Below are 18,314 nucleotides of genomic sequence, written 5' to 3'. Positions count from 1 at the left end.
TGATTAAAGAGGGGAGAGTATGGAGATGTAAGGCATGTATAGATATTTGTCCACATTTAGGGATATAGTTTATCGAGGTGTTGAGCAAGAACAGAGTCAACTTTTGGCTAGGAGTCTTTCAGAATAGTTTTGACGGATGGGAGGGAGGGTATTGACCTAATGGATAGAGGCAAAGACTTTCAGGCCTTAGCAACATGGTATAAGAACAGACAATGTCCAGCAGATTTGATAGGTTTGTGGATAGGCAGGAGTTTTTGGTCAATGGTTCATAATGACCAACTAAGAACATAGTTGTTTAGAATGTTAGTTAGTGCAGGACAAGTAGAGCATATAAAACTAATATGAGTAAGGAATATGTTAAAAAATATTTATTTTAAGGAAAAGACAATGTTTATTTAGAAATTTCATGAATTAGTCCCAAGGGAGTTGAAAAATGAATGTATTTGGAATAACTTGATTTAATTTAGATAGTAACTGGTGACTGTATAAATGCAATTTGCACTTATTTGATAAGGGAGGTTACTTACTGCTTGTATGTAATGCATGTGTTTTACCCTTGAAGGAGTTACTCTTGAAGGTTTCATAATATTATACAGAATGTATTGATCTTTGAGTGACACATGCGCATTCACAGTACACAGGTCCTGCAGCTGAGCAACAGTGTGCTGAGATATAGCTAGCAATCACAGTGTTAGGTCACAATTTGGTATGAGCACTCAACTCCTTAGGGGCTTGAACAACAAAAAGAATAAAAGCTCAATTTTCCTTTTAAATTGTACCAAACAGCTTGCCTTATTTGTAGAAATTAGCTGCTACAGTTTATGCCACATCCAAGGTGCTAAAGCACTTAAATTCTGACTACAAATGCAATACTGGCATTCATGTACTGACGACTGTAAAGGATTTGATGATGATGCCCCCTAACACTTTGCACCTTGGCGGCTGCAGTTTTCACCCACCCCCTAGCTACATCTCTGACAGCATTGATTGCTGCTTGTCATAATATTGATACACAATGCAGAAAGGAGCAGCTCCTTAGTAAGATATGTTAGATCATATCTTACGACAAAGCTGTTCCTTGGTGTGCTTCTCTGCAATACTGTGCATCAATTTGTAAAGCTTTTTCCATCAAAAAGCATGATGGGAGAGATATGGTTATTTCCGGAATCTAGTAATGAGGGGATCTAGTGATTTGCAAGCTATCATTGGTGGGGGGTTCAGCCTTATCACTGTGTGGGGGCACAGACAGGTGTGTTTGAAAAAGAAGGGAACTCCATTGCCAGTAGTAAATTCCAGCCATATAAAGATTTTTTTTTTCAGGAACTGAAGTCGACCTAGCTTTGTAATCTTTGCAATATATCATCAGAGAAGGAGAAATCAACACAGTTAAGAGTAAGAAGGATTATAACAGCTGCATTGGTGCAACTATTACCAGACCATGCACATTTGGTGCAGTGTGTCTGAATCATATTTGATCCTGTGTGGGTAAAGGGGACATTTACATGTGTGCTCCAGGCACAGAACACTGTGGCAACAAAATAGGCTAAGAATGAGTACAAGATCTTGACCCACTGTGTAGCAGTCTTTACAAAACACAAAGGGACTTGGTATGCCATTCTGTGGTGTACCATGCGTATTCCATGGGGTACATTTTTTAGGAATTCCATTTTACAATAAAGATATAAAGATATTACTGTCTCAATTTGCCTCCTTGCTGTACATATATTAGAAATTAATCCTTTAATTTAAGTTCAAAAGGGAACAAAAATAATTGCTCTAAGCCAGTTTGAGCTGCATTTTCCATTTAACGAGGTAGTGTTAATCAATAGCTGAATATTTTTTAAATATCAGAAATAAAGAATGCCAAGCATTTACAGTTAAGTGGTCATTGCCACCTTGTTCACCTTTGCTTACAGTACTCATAGCAATGAAAGATAAAATCATATAGTACAAATTTAAGTCAGCATAGACAAGAAGCAGTCATTTGCTGAAGATATTGATGTGAAAATGTATTGTGCTGAATTAGAAATCTTCCAATGAACTGATTATTAACAGTGACACTGGAGAGTGACTTTGCTAATTTGCAGAGAACTGAAAGCAAATTGGAATCCTAGCTGCTGTATCTACTTGCATGAAGGTGACACATTCCACTTACATTAGAAGTTTAGATGACGCAAGCACTGTAGTCTGAAATTAAATGAGGCTGCTATTAATTTGGTGCGCATAATTTTATATTCTGTTTTCTCTTGCTTATATCTGGGGGATTTCATTATATAATTGGCAGTTTCTCTTTCATATTTTTGAAACTTGCAATGTTTCCACACTGCTTGACTTTTATTGAAGGATGAATAATTTTAAAATTATAGGTAGTGGCCATTGCCTATCTGAGAGTCTGGTCACAAAGATTTCTGCACAGATTTCAGTTATGTGATGACTGCTATCATCATATGAGTAGTCCGTGACATTTGTGTTAGCCTACATATTAAATAAATTGAGCTGGAGGCACTAGCTGTTTATCACAAACATTACACAACAGAGATTGTGGCTGATATGCAGTATAGTTGTGTGACAAAGCCCCTTGTGGTTCATAAGGAATTGTACATAATGTGATAAGACCTTGTATGCAGTCGTATACCATTGCTTATAGACAATACACTATCAAATCATCAGAGTGTATACAGCACCAAATCCCTTCTTTATCATATTAGGTTAATAAACTTACCTTTGAGGTCATACTGAATAGCAGTCTGTTCTTTATCAGCTGTAGTTAGCTTTGATGGCAGAGAACTGCCCCGCAGGAAACAGAATGATAATGAGGTCCACACAATTGTCATATACCTTATAAAATAGTTTCTCTATTGTGCTGTGCTGCACTTCAATACAAGAAATGGAACACAGCAACTGGGGATATCTGTAGTATTGTGTACTATTCATTCGTATATATTATTCATGGAAATAGACTTCACGTTGTATGCTGGTATTCATTACCATGAGCCATGCCTATGAATCCTAATACTGAATGCTGCCATACCAAACATTGTGCAAAAAGTACTGGTATGCCTCAAACACTATGCCTGCAAATACTAACACCCTTCTTGTTTGGAGGTTACAATGAAGCGAGAAGTCACATCAATCATACAGTTTCACCAGATCTGCTTTGGGTTTTTTTTTGTTTTATTTAATTTAAATGTGTTACCTTCTACTTTGATAAATTTCAGTTCGCTTGCACTTCAGTGGTATAAATTTGAAGGAAAGACTCAAATTCTTTGAATTTGTTACCATTAATTAATTAATGCCCATTTTGGTTTGTCTTTTTCTTCAATATCATAAGCTTCCTATAGATTTAATAATTCTTGACAGGAAGTTAACACTTGTTCCTTTTATATTTTGACTGTTTGTTTTGCTACTTTCCATGTGTGAGTCTGTCCACAGTGTGTGTGTGTGTGTGTGTGTGTGTGTGTGTGTGTGTGTGTGTGTGTGTGTGTGTGTGTGTGTGTGTGTGTGTGTGTCTGTGTGTGTGTGTGTATCAGTCAGCTTGTGAATCTGCTTATATCTTATGTGAAAGAGAACTTGCTGAAATGTTGTTTTTTAGTTTCTTGCATTATGGGCTAAAGTTACTTGTGATACAGTAGTTAAGCAAACCCAAGTGACATATGGTCATTACCAGGTATGTGAAAAAATGTTGCTCACAACTCTGCGGTGCATCTCTTTAAAAAAGATAAGCTAATTCATTTCCTTGTTTTATCACAGTTTTATAGGCATTATAGCTTTTGCCTCATGACATAAATCACATTGTCTTTTAATGCCAGCCTAAAAATAAGTCTTTAGTGGCAGACTTGAAGTTTTTGGTAATATAAATGTTCAAAATGTATGTGTGTGTGTGTGTGTGTGTGTGTGTGTGTGTGTGTGTGTGTGTGTGTGTGTGTGTGTCTGTGTGCATGCATGTGCGTGCGTGTGTGTGCGTGTGCGTGCGTGCGTGCGTGTGTGTGTGTGTGTGTGTGTGTGTGTGTGTGTGTGTGTGTGTGTTTGCTATATATTTCTCTTCAGCAGATACATATCCTCAGATGTGGCAGATATTTTCACAGCTCAGACAGTATCTTGTATCAGTAGGCTTAATTTGTAATACCTAGACATGAACAATGTGATCTAAACTCTACAAGGTGTATACTGAAAAGTGAATTCTCAAGAATTTTTCTGAACCACATGACATACTAATCATTGTAGCTAGGTCATTAGAATTATTAAGGGATTGGTTGTTCTTCAACCAATTGAGCTGTGATTGATCATTATTTAATTTCGGTAAGCTGGTATCATCAAAGCATACCTGAATCATAAGCAGGTTAGGCAAGTTAATTGGTTCCCTGGTCTGGGTAGCCCCATCTTAGTGAAACAAGTGACAGCTGAAGGTAAAACCATGTTATAGTTGTGGTCTTCTTTGCTGTGTTGTGATTGCACTGGAGCCCAATAATCATGGCTGTTTTTAAATTGAATCTGTTTCCCTGTAGCTCTATATAGGCCTTTATCATTTCATTCTAAGTCTTCCTAAATCAAGCCTGATATTGCTTCCGACTTGCATTGAGAATTGGACATGTCATGTATCATAGAGACATAACTGGGTGATAACTTTGGACCATATTCCTGTGCAGCCATTTTCATTGTCTTCACATTACATTATACATGTCAGTAGGTAGGGTAGTATCAGCAGGGGTATAACCATGCATTTTTTTCATCTCTTGATATGAGCCACTAAAACACCGGACATGTCAAGACCTTTGAATATGTCCATGGAGCAAGATTTAATTGAAGATTTCCCTGGTTATGTACAGTCTTTTATATTAAAGTTCTGGGATTTCCTCATCAAATCGGTTCAAGATCATCCAATTTAGTTTACTATTTATGATATTAGTACCTGGGGGTGAAGATAAATCAAATACTATTTTTGCAGACAAGGCTGTCAAAATCATATACTTTTCTCCTCCTGATGCAGTCATAATACACTGCTGTACTATATATATGGATTACCCTGAATTTTATTGAGACCAGCTGAATTATTTCTGCTCAGAACAGTTCACAGTGGTTGGTTCTTTGCTACGTTCTACCTGTTATGTGCTGGAGCCTGGAGATATGAGCTTAATAAAAATCTTGGCATAAATCTTTTGGACCAGAAATATATGAAGCTGCTTGAGCATACCTGAGTCCAAGAAGATTCTCATCCACGTAGAAAATAAGTGATCTCCCTTATCCTCAAGAATGTATTGCTTGATCTATATAGCATGCAAAATGTATTCCATTCTGTAATCTACTGTTTAGGACTAAGAATGTTGTATGTTTACCGCTGTAGTCATCATATTCCATGTGTCCTGTATGACTGTCTAACTGATATTAGGTCAAACTGTAGCACTGGCAATGACTTATTTGAGTGGCTAGTGTCTTTCTCATGGCAATGGATTAATGTGTTTCAGTCACTGTCTTCAGCCTTTCAGTGTCATTTGTTATAGCAAACCATGGAATCTGCTCAAGACACTTCATTCCACTGTGGCTTAACATGCACAGTCTTCAAGTGCTTTGCATTTTACCCAGTGATCATAGTAGGCTCAGTTACTTTTTTTATTGTGCATGTGTTGGCACTGCAAGGGGCCATTCAAGATAGAAATATGTTATGAATGCTGCGCTGATAATATCTGGATATATCACTCCATCTCTCAGAAGCATGTATCCCATTTTGCTATACAGGAAAGTTGTTTAGATGCCACTGTTTAGTGAATGAATGCTTATTATATGAAATGTAACCCATAAAGGACAGGGTAGTGTTACTGTATACCACATTTCTGCAATGTTTCTTTTCTTTTCTTCCCTTTTATTTTTTGTGGAAGTCATAGATGGATTTTTTTTTCATTAAAAGCATCTTTGACAAAGTGTAATGCTTTAACAGGCAAAAGGCAACATTGTTTATAGCTCATTTCTGTCACTTTACTATTTACATGTATACTTTATTTATTATGGAATTCAATGTAGCTAGTTTCTAGCTGCAAAATTCTGCTTGAGCAATGTGAAGTACATGACCTCAAACCAAATCATAATTGTATGTCTATAAACCCTTGTCAAATATATTAATATACTAATGAGTGACTTTGATTTGTTGAGGACTGGGCATTATTGTTATACTGTCATGTCATGTCATACTTTCATATAATCAGTGATACTAAAGACATTATATATTAGGTCAGAGATAAATAAGTGACAGTGTAAAGTGCATACCTCGTTTTGTGCTAACCAGTATCAGCTCACTTGTTTTAACTTACTTCTCTTACTATGTGCTACAAAACCAAAACATGCATCTCCCATCTGAAAGGCTCATATTAGCAATGCAGCAATGATACTGCTATGATCTAGAAGGCAGTGTTATATCGTTTAGGTACTATCAGTTTGCTCTGTGCAGTACCGTAGAAACAGCACGAGCAGGCAACTGTGCCAAACCACACTGGCAAATCTAATGTTCAAAAGGACTTGTGAATCATGTACATTTAACCACAACATACTCAGCTGCCATCAATCAAGAGGCTGACAAAAAGGAATAATTGGTACCTGTCACTCTGTTCCCACTGGAGACACTGCTGCGGCCAAAGACAGATTATAATTACCAATTGGCAACACAAACATCCAGCAGTCAATACAACTTAAAGAGCATACATGCTAATTACCAGCTTACCAGCACCTGAAGTGCCAAAGGACATTTGGATGCTGACGTAAATACTCAGCCCACAAATAAGGGATAGAGCTGAGAAAGAAAAAGGTTTATATGAAATCAGGTAAGCATTTCAAGAATCAGTAATGATCTCTTAGTGCTAAATTTAAAGACAGTCCTTCAAAGCTCATAGAAAACACATATTAGTAAACAATACATGTTTTTAAGATTAACAGGCAGAGAGTAATTTGCACCTAAAATCCCTGTATAATTACAGAAACCTTGACACTAGCAGGTTCAAAGAAAATATTTTAAGTAAATGACATCTGTAAAAATGTGAGATGAATAAAATGTAAGTCATATCTTAATTTCTATAATATCTAAAAACCCTTAATAAAGAAAAAAAAAATTGCTTGGTATTGTTGAACATGCATTTTAGAAAACAGTATCAGCTAGATGCAGCTTAATACATCAGGACATTGCAAAAAGCAAAATTCAGAAAACTACTCATTGAAAATCTAAGTGCAACCTAAAAATGAACATGCTTTGAGGACCATGACTAGCCACAAACTACACAAAAGTCACTACCACATTAGAAACACTTTTCAATAATAAACCATGTTTGCTGATCTCTGCAAATTGTATTTATTAAATATATAGTGAAGAGGAAATATTACCTGCACTTGATATGAAATTGTATCTTGCATGATACTATTATAGGTTCATAGGCTGGTACTGGGCTATCTGCCCGAAGGCATATATTAGCACAGCCACGTTGTGTGGTATTCACCTCCCCTTTAGTAGTTCGCCAGACCATTGTACAGCAGCTAGTACCCTTGTCCCCTATCTAGTGGTGCTGTTAGTGTGATCCCCGGTGTGAACTTTCTGTTACCCATCCACTCATCAAGGTTCCTGTTGAAGAGTGATAGTGAGGGGCTCTGTCTTATGTAGATCGGGACCCTGTTCCATAGTAAGGGAAGTCTCTGTGAAGGGAATCTATCCCTCCAGCATGTTCTATTCATTGTTGTGTTGAGGTTTATATCCCTAGAGCGTGTAGCTCGAGTAGATTTGGTTTTGCTAAAATGGAGCATGTTCAACAATTCTGGGTTGGACATGGCTCTGTACGTTAGACAGAGATCGCCTCTGAGAAAGCGGTATGCAACAGAGAACAGTCTTAGCTTTTTCAATCGTGCTGCATAGGGCAACTGTTTGAGGCCAGTAATCCTCTTGGTTAGGTACCTTTGTGGTCTCTCCAGCTGCTGGAGATGTCTGGCCAGGTACATTCCAATTGGTGCATTGTACTCAATAATGGGTCTGATGAGGGAAGAGTAGGGGGGCACCATTACATCCTTAGATCTTGATGCGAACCCTTTCATGATCAGATGGGTCACATAGAAGGATTTTCTAACCACTTTGGCAACATGGTTATCAAAGGAAAGCTGACTATCTACTTGGGTCCCTAGATCCCTTATTTCTTCTTCAGATTTCAGGGGATTACCTCCTATGTTGTAGTTTGCGGGTACTCTGTTTTTTCCAAAAGGGATTACTACGCATTTTTTTGCATTTAGCTTGAGACCATAGCTTTGACACCATGCATCAGTCTCATTTAGGCCCTTCTGGAGGATCTTCATGTTGACCAGAGACTCTATTATAGCACCCAGTTTGCAGTCGTCCACAAACTTAGTCAGTCACAGCCCTTCCGTGCTTGCCTGTACTTCTGAGAAGTATATGCCAAACAGGAGGGGCCCCAGGACAGAGCCCTGAGGCACACCACTCATTACTGGTCTGGATTTGGACATAGATCCCACTACTCTTACTTTATGGGATCTGTCTGAGAGCCAGTTTGTGATCCATCTTGTGACGTAAGGGTTTATGCCCAGGCTGGTGAGCTTATCAATAGTGCCTGAATGGGGAATGGTGTCAAATGCTTTAGCAAGGTCAAGGTAAGCCGTGTGTACCTCCTTTCCCTTATCTATAGCCTGAGTAACTGTCTCAAAGAAATCCACCAGGTTTAGGAGGCATGATCTACCCTTGACAAAGCTGAACTGTGTGGGATCCAGCAACTGGAGGTTCCCAATCTCTCCATTTATGAGTTCCATAATGATTCGCTCCATAGTCTTACAGATCACACTGGTCAGGCTTATTGGTCGGTAGTTTCCAGGGTCAGTTGTGGCCCCATCCTTGTGTAGCAGGACCACCATTGCCATGCGCCATTCTATGGGCACATATCCTCTGGAGAGGCTGAGACTGAACAGGGTATTAAGATGCGGGGTTCATTCCTTTTGGAGCTCGCGTATGACACAGCCTGGGACACCATCTGGTCCCATGGAGGCAGTGTTTTTAGCTTTAGATAGAGCCTTGTTAACCAATGTATCAGTCATAATTGGACCTACACAATCCCCTAGAATGGTAATAGGCCCTGTAGGTGGTGGGGGGGGGGTTTGCACTGAACCTGTTAGCCAAGATGTTGGCAATGTCAGAAGGGTCAGTGTATTTTGTTCCATTTTGTACTAGCTCAGAACAGACCTGAGCATTGCCATTTAGGTTTTTGATGTAGCCATAGAAGGCCTTATGATTATCCTCGGCATCCTTGGCAACTTTCTTTTCAAAATTACCTTTAGTTGACTTGATGAGGGCCCTCAATTTCTTACTAATGCTGATCAGGGATGATTTTTCTACTTGAGATTTGGCCTTTTTTTGTATAAGTCTCCTCCTTTTATTGTAAAGTTTGGTTATGGCCGGGGTCCACCTGACTGGTTTCTTCTTGCTTGAGGAAGAAGTCTTGGTTTTATTTGGGATAGCACGGTCCATGCAATTCTGAAGATGCATATAGAGTGCCTTGGTGTAGAATTCCGCATCCTGGATATCATTATCCTTCTGCAAGGGAATAGTGAAGCTTTCCACTTCGGATGCAAGTAGTTTGAAGTTAGCTTTGGAAAGGTTTTTGACTATGGTTTCTTTGATTGGGGGAGGTGGAGGAATGAGGATGTCCAGGGTTATCAGTTTGTGGTCGGATCTGACCAAGGAGGGGGTGATAACAGGTGTGGTACAATGGGCGCCCATATTTGTGATGATTAAATCCAATATGTTGTCCCCTCTAGTGGGGGAACATACTAGTTGTTCAAGGGCATTTGAATTTATAAATTCTATGAATCGCTGAGCATAGGAGTTGGAACATTGGTAGTTCACCCAGTCTATACCAGGGTAGTTGAAATCACCCAAGATTATGGTGTTGGGTAGGACCTTTATATTTTCCAATGTCTCAAGGAATGCAGAGTGAGCATCTTGGGACATTATGGGTGATCTATAACCGGCTACGACTTGAAATGTGGTTTTGCCTGCTGATAGTTGCGCATGGATGATCTCTAGGGCATCATGCTGCTCTACTAACCTGGAGATATGGGTATCCTTGATGAATATGGATACACCTCCGCCCTTTGTACTGCGATCCGGTAACTGAGGCTGGAAGGTATGATATGAATTGTAACCTGGCAGTGCTGGGGTGCTCTCTTGAGCCTTGAACCAGGTTTCCGTCACTGCACAAACATTAATTTTCTCCATGCTGAGGAGAGCCTCGAGTGTGTGTATAAAGTACATATATAAGTATTTACTATAAGAATTTCTTATACTTTGTTTATATTAATCATTATTGCAGCCCTGATGTATATCTAACCTCTGGCTTCTTCATTCAACAAAATGCACAGTTTATGGCTCAGCTCTATACTGTTTTATGTTACTATATTATGTTTGATACCTGCTTGATGGCCTACATTGTGAGTGAAAAAGATTTTTGCAAAACTTCACCCGCCTAGATTACAAACATAAATAAAATATATGAAAATATTTTTTTTTCAGTATAATGCAGATAATGGCAGAACACATGTATACATATACATACACCCCCAAATGTTTTTAGCATATTTCATTAACAGAGGTTTGAAAAAATAAGATACTAAAAAAATAACATACTAACACAGTTAAAAGAATACTAAATCCAATGAAGCAATACTACATTTAGCAGTATTTTATCCCCCATGTACTGTCAGCTAACTCCTGGCAGTAAAACAGGAAATGCAAGGGGACACTATGACGCTATGATAGCTACAGACCTCTCAAGCTCTTACCACAAGAAATCTGGACAAAAATAGGGACACATTTTAAATATTGCTCTTATAAAATTAGAGAGTTGCTAGAATAACAGAATTTTTGTCAGAATGCATTTTCTGAAGGATATGAATTCTGAATCTCAAATCCATGTCATTATTTACAGACTTTAATTCTTATATCATCCCAGTTATTTGTCAAAAAGCACAATTTTTTATGAGGAACAGGCCCAAAATATGAGGCACAAATCTAGACATTCTGCAGCAAAGATATGTACAATTGAGAGGTATGGGTGGCTGCAGTGTGTGTGTGTGTGTGTGTGTGTGTGTGTGTGTGTGTGTGTGTGTGTGTGTGTGTGTGTGTGTGTGTGTGTGTGTGTGTGTGTGTGTCTGAGCAGCCAAGTGCACCGGATTATGGGGAATGCTCTGCATTTGACAATAAGTGAACCTTTTGTTCCACTGTTCTGCATTGAACAGTTTTGGCTCTGCTACACAGCTTTTGATTGGATGTATACTGTAATTAGTGTCATTTGGCATTGCAGTATATCAAATATCTACTCCGGTGTTCAACACTGAACAGCATTGGCTGTGCTACACAGTTTTTGATTGGCTTGTATTCTGCAATTACAGCTAATCACCATTGCAGTATGCAAACCAATCAAATAACTGTTCCTGAGGATGGGAGCCAATGAGAGCTCCCAAATACATGACCACTCGTGTAGGAATGGTTGTGGAGAATTGCGTTTAAACAGAGGGAGCAAAACTAAAATAGAAACAAAACAATACCAAAGTAAATAACTGCAATACTAGCAGTTAAAAGGAATCCTTTTAACTTATTTTATTGAAGTTATTTACTCTGATACTGTTTTGCTTCTATTTTATTTTTTCCCTCTATTTAAACAGATTCCTCTCAACCTCCTAGAGTAAGAAATCTGGACAAAGAAGCAAAAACAGTAACCTGATCTCTACCACGATGCAGTAAGGCAATAAATGAAATTGCAATCAATGAACCATGAAGCAAGCAAATAGACGTAGTAAAATTAGAATAAGAAGTTCTTTAATCAATAAAAACAGTGGGTAACGGTAAGCGCTTTCGCGTGGGTACAACCACGCTTCCTCAGACAATGAATAGCCCCACAAACAAAGTTTAAATACCATAAACCAAAGTCAAATTGAGACAAATTGGCTTAATTGACAATTAGTGTTTAAAGAAAAAAGCAGTCTAATAGTCAGCATAGCGTTCTTGCACTGAAACATAATAACTAGCTGTGATACAAGTGAAATCATGAGAAATTCAGTTACATCCTGCAAAGATGCGCTAAAGCACATTCAAAATTACACAGAATATGCATTCAAATATGTAATAAAATGGATACATCCATATAAGTAATATTTCATGGTACAAACACTGAAAAAAGTCAGCAAATGCAGTTCTATAGGATTTAAATGTTGCAGAATGAACGTTAAATGCTGTATTAACAGTTTTAAAACCTAAAGGCAGGAAATCACAGCTATAATGGCTAAGGTGTTATAACTCAACAACTATGAAAAATAATTCTCCATTAAATAAAGTAAAAACATATCTACACAGGTAAAGGGTGTTAAGAGGCCAATAGCTTCAAATTAGTTGCAATAAAGTACACATTAAAAAAGCCCATTTTAAAAAACCATATTTCGTAATCAATATAAATCCAACAATAACTTTGTTTAAAGCCAGGTTGGTTGCTAAAGGCAACCATGCATAGTTGTAGGTTTTTTTTGAAATCTGGACAAAGCCAATAGCCAAAACAAAAAAAATAGGGATAATCTTTAGATATTGCTCTTATAAACTTTGCAAATTGCTAGAATAACAGGTTTTGTATTACCATAAATGATCTGAAGGATAAGATGTCTGAAACTCAAATTTCTCTCATTATCTCATGTCATCCCTCTGTAATTTGCCAGAAAACTACATATTTTATGAGGAATAGATCAAAAATATGAGTAAAAAATGTGTCCATTCTGCAAAATTCTGGGCACTTGAGAGATATGACAAGGATGAATATGTGTGTGTGTGTGTGTGTGTGTGTGTGTGTGTGTGTGTGTGTGTGTGTGTGTGTGTGTGTGTGTTTTGTGAGTGTTATAGCTTTCAAAATCTTAGCACAAGAAATCTGGGCATAGCCTTAATAAATGGGGGGGGGGGGGCAAAGGCCCAAAAAGGAACCAATTCTAAATAGTGCTCTTATAAACTTAGAAAGTTGCTAGAATAACAGGCTGGCTTTGTGTTACCATACATATTCTGAAGGATATGATGTATGACACTCAAGTTTCTGTCATTACCTTATTATTTCATTCCTCTGTGATTTGCCAGAAAACTTCATGGGATGGGGTGAATGTGTGTGTGTGTGTGTGTGTGTGTGTGTGTGTGTGTGTGTGTGTGTGTGTGTGTGTGTGTGTGTGTGTGTTTGTCTGCCTTGGCCTAATGGTGATTGATGAGGCAGCTGAACTAGGAAAACCCACTGCTGTGGGGTCATGCAACATAACTACTAGGTGTAGAACATGTCTGCCAGTAAAGCAGAGGCAAGGCCAAAATAGGAACCATTTAGGAACAACTGCTTCTGGGGATATTTAAGGGCTGTTGCTTTACCAAGATGGCCAATTCATTTTTCACTGATAACCTGGTAAAGGAAGACATGTGTCAAAGTATCCCCAGGAAAGCCTAAAGGGAGGACAAGGCTGGGAGCTGTCTCTGCAGTACAATGTTTGAAGAATGAAGTTTTCCACTTGTTTTAAAGACTAGAAATTGCATTGTTTGTGAGATCCAGAAGAAACTGTAAATACCTAAGGATTTTATCAGAAAAAATGCAGTTATATGTTGTAAAAAATATAGATTATAAAACAAAGCATACTAAGGGAGACTTATGCTATGTAAGAAAACATTAATCTAAGATTCTTATTTTAATTACCAGTTTTATAAGATTAAACACTTTTTCATTAATCTCCAGAAAAAAATGTTTATACTGCAATCTGGTGTCTACAAAACTTTTCTACAATGCAATAGCAACAGAATACTGCATTGATTGCAGTGTGCAGAAGAAAATATTTTTAAGCAGTCATTTTGTGAATTTACATGACTGTTATTTTGAGTTTATTTCATTCTCATCATGTATTGGCAAGAGCTGACTCTATTTGCATACATCTTTTCCCTTTCCTAAGTGCAGTTCATGGGATGTAATTACTAACTGAATGATTAACGGCACTTGCAGCATTAGGAATAAAGGCTATCCTTTATATTACAAGGAAACCAAACAGTAAAAAAGGGCACATAGACAAACTAATTCATAAAAACTACAAGAAAAACCTAGCCAAGCTAGAGTTTTCATTGTGTGATACCTTTAACCTCTTGTAATAGAGGCCCATGGGATGTATGTAAATGACCCCTTAAGGACATCAACTGTTTCAACTCTATGGCTGCTGAATGTCCATAACATTTTACTTCTTCTTTTTAATTAATTCTTTATGGATGCATTCAGCAATTAAAGCCTTACTATGTCTAGACAAGGAGGTAGGAAAAGTCTTATTTTGAAATTTGAAATTTGAAATCCTGTCCTTATGGGTATTTGTTCCAAAAAAGAGCCTAATGACAGTGTGAAGAGTTAACTGAAGAAAGGGTGATTGCTGTTTTCATTGTCTATTTTCTATGTTTTGTTGTTGCTGTTTGTCTTTCGGCTTTTCCTGGTTAGGGGCTGCCACAGTGGAACTCTGGTCTGCTAATGATTGGCAGTTGGTTTTTATGGTGTCAAGTTGCCAGCCTGTTACCCAACCTTCAATGAAGGCACACCCATTCAACGCATGTCTTTCAAATGCCCACTCGACCACTGGGAGGACATGCAGACTTCACACAGAAGGCACTCCCAACCCAAGCCGAGAATCGAACGGGAGAACCTCATGCTGTGAGGCAACAACGCTACCGCTGCACCACTGCAGAATATGAACTGTAAATAATAAGCCTGTGCAAAATGTAAATGAGAAGTCAAGGCATTGGTGACCTGGACCACAATTCACCAGGAGAGATCTATGGCTAGGGATTGAAATCTACTTAACCTACAATAACATATTTCCAGCTGGCAGTACCAGCAACTCACCTTACCTTGGGCAGCAAAAGTCAGTTGCCATGAAACGAGGCTGAGGCAGTTAGATGATGTGGGGACATAAGTAATGACCTTTGGAAGGTATGCAGATTTAGAAGAGTGGCTCCAAGATGAGTGAGATGCAATTCTGTAATCAAATTTCACTGCAAGTTTGCTGAATGTGTATCAGAACTTAGACAACTAGAGTTCACAGTACTACCAAAAAAGAAATGAAAAATATTGGCATGAGCTTTAGTTTTTCTGGAGAAACTGTCTCTTAACTTTCTAACTATGGGTATAATCACAAATGACTGTGATTCATATTTTAAAATTCTGGCTTGAAACTTTCATGCACAGCAGACATGCAATTTTATAGATGCTAATAGGTGGCATGTTTAAAAGTGCACTTCCTCTTAGTTTAAGGAAGCAGTTATCCCATAGTATTTTATTTGTTTGTTTTTGTGGAATGTTTATAATTAATTGAACCAATATACCATAAGTTGTATTTACAAATATCAATGGTTAAAAATAAACCTTCAGCTAAATATGTTGCTTTGCCTGCAAATAATAATAAAAAAAATGTCACCAAGTGCACTGATCTGCCTTTCATGCTCTGCAGCTGTGCAAATAGCCATGCACTGCAAAGTGAGTAATAACAACACCATGCCTGTGCAAACTATTAATGTTATTTGGCACATAGAACCTAAAATACGTCTTGAAATCTGAACATATGGAATGTGGTAATGTTGCAATTTAATCACTAGAAGCGTAGAATATGTTTCTGAAACTGTGCTAGTACAAACCTTGTTGAAAATGATATTGTGCTTGGGGAAAAATAAATGCAGGGATTGCTAGGCTAAGGTAATATGATTACTTTAGTTAGGTACATATTTGCAAGCATAAAACCACTAGTAAGCAAAAATTGAATTTTGGAGAGAAGAGGATACTGTAAAAACAAGTAGAACTACAAACTCTCTCTCTATCTCACTTAGGTAAAGTGCTACATATTGTGGCTCTTCTGACTAACATACATGACAGGATAAATGGTCTAGACTTCTCCTGTATAAGAATGTATAAAATAAATCTGACCTACAGCAAAAGACCTGAAGTAGGTTTACCAAAATCTGTAACTGGACCCATACTAACAAACTATTAATCTATTCATGAAAATCAGGCATTTGTTTTCTTTGCCACACATCAAAGACTGCCAGGACTCCACCACAGTATTAATCCATGACAAAGAAAGCAAATGATTCAATATTTATGGAGTAGTAGTATTTCAAGATTAATCTGGTTTCCTTCCTTAACCTTACCTCAGCAGACTGACAAGGCTGTCAGCAAACCACTTTCCCAACTAAAGTTGAATACTCGTTAGCAAAAACTTTACTTACCTCTAAACTTGAATACAAACTTCCTCTTCTCATTTCCACTCACAGTGAATACTCATAAGCTCCAAATAGTAGCAAACAAAATATACATATGTGTACTCTTCACAGACTTTTGTGCACACAACTGCAGACTGCAAGCTGGCTTCAAATGCATGCCTATTAAACTCTGAACCACATTCCTCTTTATCACATTACTATTCAAATTGGTCAGTCAGCATCATATATCTCAACCTGCAGACATTGAAAATAGGTACAGATGCTCTTGAAAAGAGAATACATTAGGCCAAAAATCTGCATATCTAATCAGCATATGAGTTGAATACTGGCACGTAACTCTTCCTATTTCAAGTGGAATTATAGGATATTGCTCAGAAACTGTGACAACAATTTAGGTATATCAAGAAGACCAAACTTAATACCGAAAGTGTGATAAGAGACCTTGGGACACAGGTGGACAGTAGTTTCTCCTTTGATAATCACATCACCACAGTAGTCAGGAAATCCTTCTACTTGGCACACCTCATCACAAAAGGGTTCTCATCCAGGAAAAAAGAGGTCATTGTTCCCCTCTGCTCATCACTCATTATACCCATTATAGAGTACAATGTCCCTTTTGGTATGTACCTCACAAGACATCTACAACAATTGGAAAGGCCGCAGAAATACCTCACAAAGAGGATTACCAGCCTCAAACAGATGCCCTATGCAGACTGTCTCAAAAAACTGCAGCTTTACTCCATCGCATATCACCTACTCAGAGGCGACCTCTGCCTAACACACAAAGCTATGTCAAACCCAGAGCTTTTGGACATGCTCCACTTAAAGAAATCCAAATACCTATGAGCTACACGTTCTAGGGACCTAAACCTTGTCACCACAATAAACAGGACATGCTGGAGGGATAGATTCCTGACCCAGAGACTTCCCATACTCTGGAACAAACTACCTATCTATATCAAACAAAGCTCCTCATTAGCACTCTTCAAGAAAAATCTTGATGACTGGATGGGACATAGGAAATTCACCCCGGGGATCACTTCTGTGGCTCTGCTCAACAGTGGCACAGGAAAATAATTTTCTTGGGTGGCGAAAGCCAGGGTACCTTTTGGCTAGGCTTATATAGGCCCTAGGGCTAATAGTCTAGTACCTACCTATGAACCTATGAACCAACCTATCATAAAACTGAAGGTTTTACTAAAAAGTTACTTGAAAAATCTAAGTCATTTATTTTGTTTCTGAAAAAAGGGTAATGTAAAGTGTGTCCTCTTTAAAATATTATTGATTCTACTAGCATGTTAGTGATGTAGTCTGATCTCTGGTGTAGTGAACAGCTTTAAAATCATATGTGATGGGTGGCAAGACTGATAAAATCACTGAGATGATAAATCAAGCATAAAATAGGTACGTACCTCTAAAAATAGGTACATCATGCAAAGAGGTAAATCAAGCCTTAAAACAGGTACAGATTGGAGTACTGGTCAGGATTTCCACCCCCATTACAAATTCAGATTAGATCAGGTAACTTTATACTTAGGGATAACATAGGGGATGCGATCTTCCTTATCAGACCCCAGTACAAATTTATGAAGTCCACAACTGTAGAAAAAAAAGCCTTTAAAGTCTTAGACCTTCTATTTGAAACCACATACCAATTGAAAGAATGAATATATAGATTAGATAAATAAATTATATATATGTATATATAAATATATATATATATATATATATATATATATATATATATATATATATATACACATACATATTCACACACTCACACACACACACACACACACACACACACACACACACACACACACACACACACACACACACACACACACACACACACAGATATAGATAGATAGACAGATATAAGATAAAAAGGTATATTTATTTATTTATTTACTTAATGTTTGTTTTTTTTTTCAATAATAATTCTTTATTACTTTTACAATTGTTCATACACATATTCGAGCATGATATACATAAGTAGTTTCCAAACAATACTACAAAAAACAATCCTACA

General features: G+C 37.7%; 1 protein-coding gene across 3 annotated transcripts in view; it reads right to left on the bottom strand.

Moving 5' to 3' along the window:
* The window catches only part of NTRK3 (neurotrophic receptor tyrosine kinase 3), a 3,522,805-nt gene that overhangs the window by 16,728 nt on the left and 3,487,763 nt on the right, over positions 1-18,314 (bottom strand). The gene's annotated exons all lie outside the window — the stretch shown is intronic.

The sequence above is a fragment of the Protopterus annectens genome, chromosome 7.part0, assembly GCF_019279795.1.
Source record: "Protopterus annectens isolate FY-2018-M chromosome 7.part0, PAN1.0, whole genome shotgun sequence".
Taxonomy (NCBI): domain Eukaryota; kingdom Metazoa; phylum Chordata; order Ceratodontiformes; family Protopteridae; genus Protopterus; species Protopterus annectens.
Note: the sequence above shows the minus strand (reverse complement) of the source record. Positions and strands in the feature narration are given on the sequence as shown.